Raw genomic sequence first — 8284 nt, 5'->3', positions numbered from 1 at the left:
AGAGAAGTTGCCACTTGTCTCTCTCAATGCCTTGCTAAACCCTCTACTTATGGCTGCCATCACAAGAAAAATAAGCAAGATAGTGGTCGTAGGTGGTAATCATCTAAATTAGCCAGCCATAGTGTATATAAGATGCCGTGCACACACTGCGAATTGTCGAGGGCAGGGCAGACAACTATTTTCGATAAACAAAGATACACCAGAAAATAGAGTTAAAGACCAAAATAAAAGAGGGTTGCCCCAGCAACATGCAGGTTCAATCCCAGTGTAATACAAAAAAGGAGACTCTTCCCCTTGCGTTGTAACTCTTTTACAGTTGGTACTGCATTGATCTACACATGTAAACCTGATCGGCTTTATCAAATAAAAGTTGCACTTTGAACAAAATCTAGCACACCCAGTTTTGCAGCTTTTGCTACCTGTGAAAACTGAACTATGTCCACCAGTTGGTCCACAAATTCAAGCGAGACAACTGAATAATGAAGAAGTGCCCATGATACATGTCAAATTAACTATTCATGTCATGTCAATCATCTCATCAAGACCTCTTTAACTTTTGTAGTCCTCCACTAATTAGAACCTGATATTTTGCTTACCATCACAATGGCATTTTATTTGTCAACCTCGGCCCTTGCTGTCTGCCTCAACTCACCTAGTAGAATGCCCGTGCGTTGCTACGGGCTACAATGCATATACATGAATCAAACAAATGATTAAGATTGTCCCCAAGGTCGGCGCTCATTTCTCCCTCGTACGCCCGGGCATGTTCGGACATCAAATAGGCTCTCAGTGGGCTCTTGAAAATTCCAACTGTTTGAACAGTTAGAGCTCCCCCAAATCCAGCACATATATAGGGGAGAAATTTGGTTGTCCAGACTATCCAACATGTTATATCCAACACATGGCCCCAGCGCCATCACGCACCCTTCCTACTTTGTTCTCTCTTTAAAACCGGGTGTTAGATTAACCGGTCATTGATCTGGTTGCAACCTATAAATATGTAAATGTCCTTTCATCAACAATAGTCATCCTTGATAAAATGAAGGGATAGCCACATGTCTATCAGTATTGTAGCATCTCAAAATTCTTTGAAACAATTGGTCTAGTAAAAGAAGAAAACAAAATTCACAACAATACCACACTACTACTGCCATAATCCAGTAAGAGACCATCTACTAATGTGCTAAACAAGGGCAACACCCAATGGAAATCAAATGTGTGCCCTTCATGTTCAACTTCAAGGTTTCAACCAATATGAATCCCCTTGCTGCAAGCAACCAACTTTAGTTCCCAAACCCACAAATCACAGTTCAGCAATAACAAGATCCAGAAAATCATATCTCACCATGAAACTGAATCCCCAAACAATAATCAACCGCAATGGACTTGTGCCTCGGCTTAAGGGTGGATCCGAACAGCCGATGTCTGGCCATTGGCTTAGGCATACTCTATAGCCGCAATAGGTCAATACATGTCTGTTAATTGTAACCTGAAAAAATAGCTAGTAAGTGTCAGAGTATAGTTGCAATAGGTTAAGTAAAATGCAGATAAGGGGGTGCAAACTGTCATGAGCTTTCCATTGAAATTTTAATCAGAAAAGATCATTAAACTGGGCTGCTAATGATAATTGTTGACCTGTCATTAGTTTTTGGTGGCCATACAAATTTATTTGATTGAAAAGTAAAACAGCCATAGTGATAGCTCTAGCCAACAACCAAAAATGTAGTCTCACAAGACATAAATGAACATGCATAGTCATTATACTCAACAAACTGTTAGATTGCAGGCGACCTAGTAAAACTTTGGAGCTTCTCAATTTATATGGATTTTCTAGCTAATAAGTGCGCACTACTGATAGGTTTTTGTATCTTGTAAAAACTGATGCGATTTTGTTTACAACACGATGTTTAAGGGGCACCTCCGTGTAGGATTATTGCCTTCATTAATTCCACACATGCAACCTTGCACTATTCTTGTGCCTAGAGCAGAAAGACAACAAGGAAGCAATCTTGCTTCCTCAAAAGAAAATATACAATGTGGAAATTTTACACTGTAATTTCAAGTCCAAATTAGACAGCTCCAAGTCCATCAAATATACAGCTCATCATGACAGAACTGTTCTATTTACGAGACATCTCTGTAGGGTATAGTATAGTGGTACACCCAAAACCAGCTCTAGAAAGAAAGCGCAATGGTTATCACGTGTCGTGCTTTTGGTGGTGAAGGAAATTCTTGCTAATGGTAGCAATCAGTGATTAGCATATAAAAAAAACCTACAGACTCCCTACACCCTGCTGTTGGAAATATGCCCTAGAGGCAATAATAAAAGTATTATTATATTTCATTGTTCATGATAATTGTCTTTTATTCATGCTATAACTGTATTATCCGGAAATCGTAATACACGTGTGAATACTTAGACCACAATATGTCCCTGGTAAGCCTCTAGTTGACCAGCTCGTTGTGATCAACAGATAGTCATGGTTTCCTGACTATGGACATTGGATGTCGTTGATAACGGGATCACATCATTAGGAGAATGATGTGATGGACAAGACCCAATCCTAAGCATAGCATAAAAGATCGTGTAGTTCGTTTTGCTAGAGCTTTGCCAATGTCGAATATCTCTTCCTTAGACCATGAGATCGTGTAACTCCCGGATACCGTAGGAGTGCCTTGGGTGTATCAAACGTCACAACGTAACTGGGTGACTATAAAGGTGCATTACAGGTATCTCCGAAAGTAGCTGTTGGGTTGACACGGATCGAGACTGGGATTTGTCACTCCGTATGACGGAGAGGTATCTCTGGGCCCACTCGGTAATGCATCATCGTATTGAGCTCAATGTGACCAAGGTGTTGGACACGGGATCATGCATTACGGTACGAGTAAAGTGACTTGCCAGTAACGAGACTGAACAAGGTATTGGGATACCGACGATCGAGTCTCGGGCAAGTAACGTACCGATTGACAAAGGGAATTGCATACGGGGTTTGATCGAATCCTCGACATCGTGGTTCATCCGATGAAAACATCGAGGAGAATGTGGGAGCCATCATGGGTATCCAGATCCCGCTGATGGTTATTGACCGAGAGCGTCTCGGTCATGTCTGCATGTCTCCCGAACCCGTAGGGTCTACACACTTAAGGTTCGGTGACGCTAGGGTTATGAAGATATGTATATGCAGAAACCCGAATGTTGTTCGGAGTCCCGGATGAGATCCCGGACGTCACAAGGAGTTCCGGAATGGTCCGGAGGTAAAGAATTATATATAGGAAGTGCTATTTCGGGCATCGGGACAAGTTTCGGGGTTATCGGTATTGTACCGGGACCACCGGAAGGGTCCCGGGGGTCCACCGGGTGGGGCCACCTATCCCGGGGGGCCACATGGGCTGTAGGGGGTGCACCTTGGCCTTCATGGGCCAAGGGCACCAGCCCCTATAGGCCCATGCGCCTAGGGTTTCCCCCTAGGAGGAGTCCTAGTGGTGGAAGGCACCCCTAGGTGCCTTGGGGGGGAGGGAAACCTCCCCTAGGCCGCCGCCCCCCCTAGTAGATCTCATCTACTAGGGCCGGCGCCCCCCCTGGCACCCCTATATATAGTGGGGGAGAGGAGGGACTTCATACACCAGCCCCTGGCGCCTCCATCTCCCCCCCGTTACGTCTCTCCCTCGTAGTCTCGGCGAAGCCCTGCTGCTGTGACGCCCTGCATCCACCACCACGCCGTCGTGCTGCTGGATCTTCATCAACCTCTCCTTCCCCCTTGCTGGATCAAGAAAGAGGAGACGTTTCCCGTCCCGTACGTGTGTTGAACGCGGAGGTGCCGTCCGTTCGGCGCTGGTCATCGGTGATTTGGATCACGTCGAGTACGACTACATCATCACCTTGCAAGCTTCCGCACGCGATCTACAAGTGGTATGTAGATGCAAACTCTTTCCCTTGACTCGTTGCTTAGATGAACTCATAGATGGATCTTGGTGAAACCGTAGGAAAAATTTTAATTTTCTGCAACGTTCCCCAACAGTGGTATCAGAGCTATGTCTATGCGTAGTTCTCTTTGCACGAGTAGAACACAATTTTGTTGTGGGCGTGGATTTTGTCATCTTACTTGCCTCTACTAGTCTTTTCTTGCTCAACGGTATTGTGGGATGAAGCGGCCCGGACCAACCTTACACGTACGCTTACGTGAGACCGGTTCCACCGACTGACATGCACTAGTTGCATAAGGTGGCTGGCGGGTGTCTGTCTCTCCCACCTTAGTTGGAGCGGAATCGATGAACAGGGCCCTTATGAAGGGTAAATAGAAGTTGACAAAATCACGTTGTGGTGATTCGTAGGTAAGAAAACGTTCTTGCTAGAACCCAATTGCAGCCACGTAAAAGATGCAACAACAATTAGAGGACGTCTAACTTGTTTTTGCAGCGATTGATCATGTGATGTGATATGGCCAGAAGTTGTGATGAATAATTAATTGTGATGTATGAGATCATGTTCTTTGTAATAGGATTCACGACTTGCATGTCGATGAGTATGACAACCGGCAGGAGCCATAGGAGTTGTCTTTATTTTTTGTATGACCTGCGTGTCATTGAATAACGTCATGTAAACTACTTTACTTTATTGCTAAACGTTAGTCATAGAAGTAGAAGTAGTCGTTGGCGTGACAACTTCATGAAGACACAATGATGGAGATCATGATGATGGAGATCATGGTGTCAAGCCGGTGACAAGATGATCATGGAGCCCCGAAGATGAAGATCAATGGAGCTATATGATATTGGCCATATCATGTCACAACTATATAATTGCATGTGATGTTTATTATGTATTATGCATCTTGTTTACTTAGGACGACGGTAGTAAATAAGATGATCCCTTATAAAATTTCAAGAAGTGTTCTCCCCTAACTGTGCAGCGTTGCTACAGTTCGTCGCTTCTAAGCACCACGTGATGATCGGGTGTGATGGATTCTTACGTTCACATACAACGGGTGTAAGACAGTTTTACACAGCTAAAACACTTAGGGTTAACTTGACGAGCCTAGCATGTGCAGACATGGCCTCGGAACACGAGACCGAAAGGTCGAACACGAGTCGTATGGAAGATACGATCAACATGAGAATGTTCACCGACGATGACTAGTCCGTCTCACGTGATGATCGGACACGGGCTAGTCAACTTGGATCGTGTAAACACTTAGATGACTAGAGGGATGTCTAATCTAAGTGGGAGTTCATAATTTGATTGGAACTTTATTATCATGAACTTAGTCTAAAACCTTTGCAAATATGTCTTGTAGATCAATGGCCAACGCTAATGTCAACATGAACTTCAACGCGTTCCTAGAGAAAACCAAGCTGAAAGATGATGGCAGCAACTATACGGACTGGGTCCGAAACCTGAGGACCATCCTCATAGCTGCCAGGAAACAATATGTCCTAGAAGGACCGCTAGGTGACGCTCCCGTCCCAGAGAACCAAGACATTATGAATGCTTGGCAGTCTCGCGCTGATGATTACTCCCTCGTTCAGTGCGGCATGCTTTACAGCTTAGAACCGGGGCTCCAAAAGCGTTTTGAGCATCACGGAGCATATGAGATGTTCGAAGAGCTGAAACTAGTTTTCCAAGCTCATGCCCGGGTCGAGAGATGTGATGTCTCCGACAAGTTCTACAGTTGTAAGATGGAGGAAAACAGTTCTGTCACAAGGAGTTCCGGAATGGTCCGGAGGTAAAGAATTATATATAGAAAGTGCTATTTCGGGCATCGGGACAAGTTTCGGGGTTATCGGTATTGTACCGGGACCACCGGAAGGGTCCCGGGGGTCCATCGGGTGGGGCCACCTGTCCCGGGGGGCCACATGGGCTGTAGGGGGTGCGCCTTGGCCTTCATGGGCCAAGGGCACCAGCCCCTATAGGCCCATGCGCCTAGGGTTTCCCCCTAGGAGGAGTCCTAGTGGTGGAAGGCACCCCTAGGTGCCTTGGGGGGGAGGGAAACCTCCCCTAGGCCGCCGCCCCCCCTAGTAGATCTCATCTACTAGGGCCGGCGCCCCCCCTGGCACACCTATATATAGTGGGGGAGAGGAGGGACTTCATACACCAGCCCCTGGCGCCTCCATCTCCCCCCCGTTACGTCTCTCCCTCGTAGTCTCGGCGAAGCCCTGCTGCTGTGACGCCCTGCATCCACCACCACGCCGTCGTGCTGCTGGATCTTCATCAACCTCTCCTTCCCCCTTGCTGGATCAAGAAGGAGGAGACGTCTCCCGTCCCGTACGTGTGTTGAACGCGGAGGTGCCGTCCGTTCGGCGCTGGTCATCGGTGATTTGGATCACGTCGAGTACGACTACATCATCACCTTGCAAGCTTCCGCACGCGATCTACAAGTGGTATGTAGATGCAAACTCTTTCCCTTGACTCATTGCTTAGATGAACTCATAGATGGATCTTGGTGAAACCGTAGGAAAAATTTTAATTTTCTGCAACATTCCCCAACACCTGCTACACATGATTTGGTACTATGGCTACTCTGTAAGTTCACATCATTCACGAAATGAGCCAAATTATGTTATCAGTATGCTACACGAACTGAAGGCAACGAATTAATTAAAGCATCAATTAGGCATTTGACAATCCTGAATCCTAGGAAAAGGGATCAATATCCAACCTCAAAATCAAATGCATGAAACAGTCCTGGTACAAAGCCACTCACCATGGTCCTCATGTTCTCGCCACCGACGACCATTGTGTCAACAGAAGATCGTAATGGAACCTATCCCTTCTTTTCCTCCCCCTGCTACCTCCTCCGAGTCACCACAAAAGCTCCTTGCATCGCGGATATGCTCATGTATGAGGTTTTCGCTACATGAAAAGTGCCAAAAGGTCACCACGTTTCCTTGGTCACAAAATATTATAGGAACTATCTTTTGCTGAGCATTTTATATAGCTAGTGAATTAAATGACGACTTGCATTGCTGGGACACCATCACAGATGTATTTGCATCAAGGTAAAAGAGAGGAAACAGTACCACACCACTTTACCAGCTTTCAAGATACTTCCGGCTGCAAGGGGAGCATCAATAGGTTCATTCTCCTGGGTAAGCACATCCTCATCGAGTGACTTCGTCATGCAGGAGGTTCGAGTGCTCCTAGATATCCTTGAGCTTGACACCATTAGGGCTAGTGATCTGAAGATGACTTGATGAGCTATATGGATGGTCACTGATAGCCTTGAGCTTTGACATCATGTCAGTTAAAGTGGGGATCATCATTGGGCTAGCTATAGAAACCACTGCTACTAATAATAAAAAGTTAAAACACACGACAAAAAACGACGTTTAATGAGATGTACTTTAACTGATCCTATCCAAATTAATACACATAGCAATTGCTTTGACAAAATCTGCTTAATAACAACAGCAGTAAAAGTAGAACAGCAGTACCAGCATCCCATCATGCACATAGACCACTATGAGAACTCACCGTAAAGCCTTATCAAACTCCGGAAGTATTCAGGTTCTTTGATTTTCAATAGCTAGAGTCGCACCTGAGGCACGCTCAAGATTTTTTATCCTACTGACGACACACTTGGTAGTGTCCCGGTGATTTATCTGGGCGGCGATTTATCTACTACACACAGGAGCTGCACGTCCTCTCTGAGTTGTTCTTCTGTTGCGGCTATAGATCTGGGTGGACATCGCCGCCTCACGTCCTCCCACTGACGTGGCCCCACCATCTCAACGCACCGACGCCCTCGCCCTAGGTTGCAGCCTCCGCGCCCATTGAAGTCCTGCCAGTCCTCACAACATTGGCAGCATGAACTGAAGAGCTGCCAGTCCTCACAACATCGGCGGTGTGAACTGAAGAGCAGTGGCAGACAAAGCTTCGACTCTTGTGTAGACAATGTTTGAGATCAGAGGAATAAAAATATTCAGAGGACTAACACTCCATTGAGAGAGGAAATCAATGGAGCTGAACATGCCTTGAACTTCGGCTCTCCTTTCTTGGTTTTCTTTTGATTTCAGTAAACTTGACTACATAACAGATACTACTATTGTACAACATTTTGTTACTTTTATTATTTAACAGTGTAAAAAGAAATTAAGTCAAGATCTTGAAGAATGCTAAAAATATATATCTAAATGTCCATGCATTGTTCCCAGATGTTGATTCCAACGCTGCAAGTTGTCTGCACAATCCTTCATATATATGTGGTAAGAAAAAATATCATAGAACTTCTAATGTTTGCGCCAATGAATATATACCAGAATCAACTTTTTTTAGCTATTCAAA

At 45.3% G+C, this 8284-nt stretch overlaps 1 long non-coding RNA gene across 16 annotated transcripts in view; it reads right to left on the bottom strand.

Annotated features, from left to right (window-relative positions):
• LOC119354759 overlaps positions 1-8284 on the bottom strand; it is a 25757-nt gene that overhangs the window by 14003 nt on the left and 3470 nt on the right. For 7 of the 16 annotated variants that reach the window (XR_005171222.1, XR_005171208.1, XR_005171217.1 and 4 more), the window contains 3 exons: positions 7034-7289; positions 6705-6853; positions 1346-1489 (listed from right to left, as the gene is read on the bottom strand). This is a non-coding gene — a long non-coding RNA (uncharacterized LOC119354759). Of the gene's footprint in view, positions 1-1345; positions 1502-6704; positions 6854-7020; positions 7290-8284 lie in introns of all 16 variants that reach the window. The other 9 variants (XR_005171214.1, XR_005171216.1, XR_005171213.1 and 6 more) reach the window with 6 other exon arrangements.

Source organism: Triticum dicoccoides, chromosome 2A, assembly GCF_002162155.2.
Source record: "Triticum dicoccoides isolate Atlit2015 ecotype Zavitan chromosome 2A, WEW_v2.0, whole genome shotgun sequence".
Classification (NCBI taxonomy): Eukaryota; Viridiplantae; Streptophyta; class Magnoliopsida; order Poales; family Poaceae; genus Triticum; species Triticum dicoccoides.
This window is presented reverse-complemented; position numbering and strand designations above follow the sequence as displayed.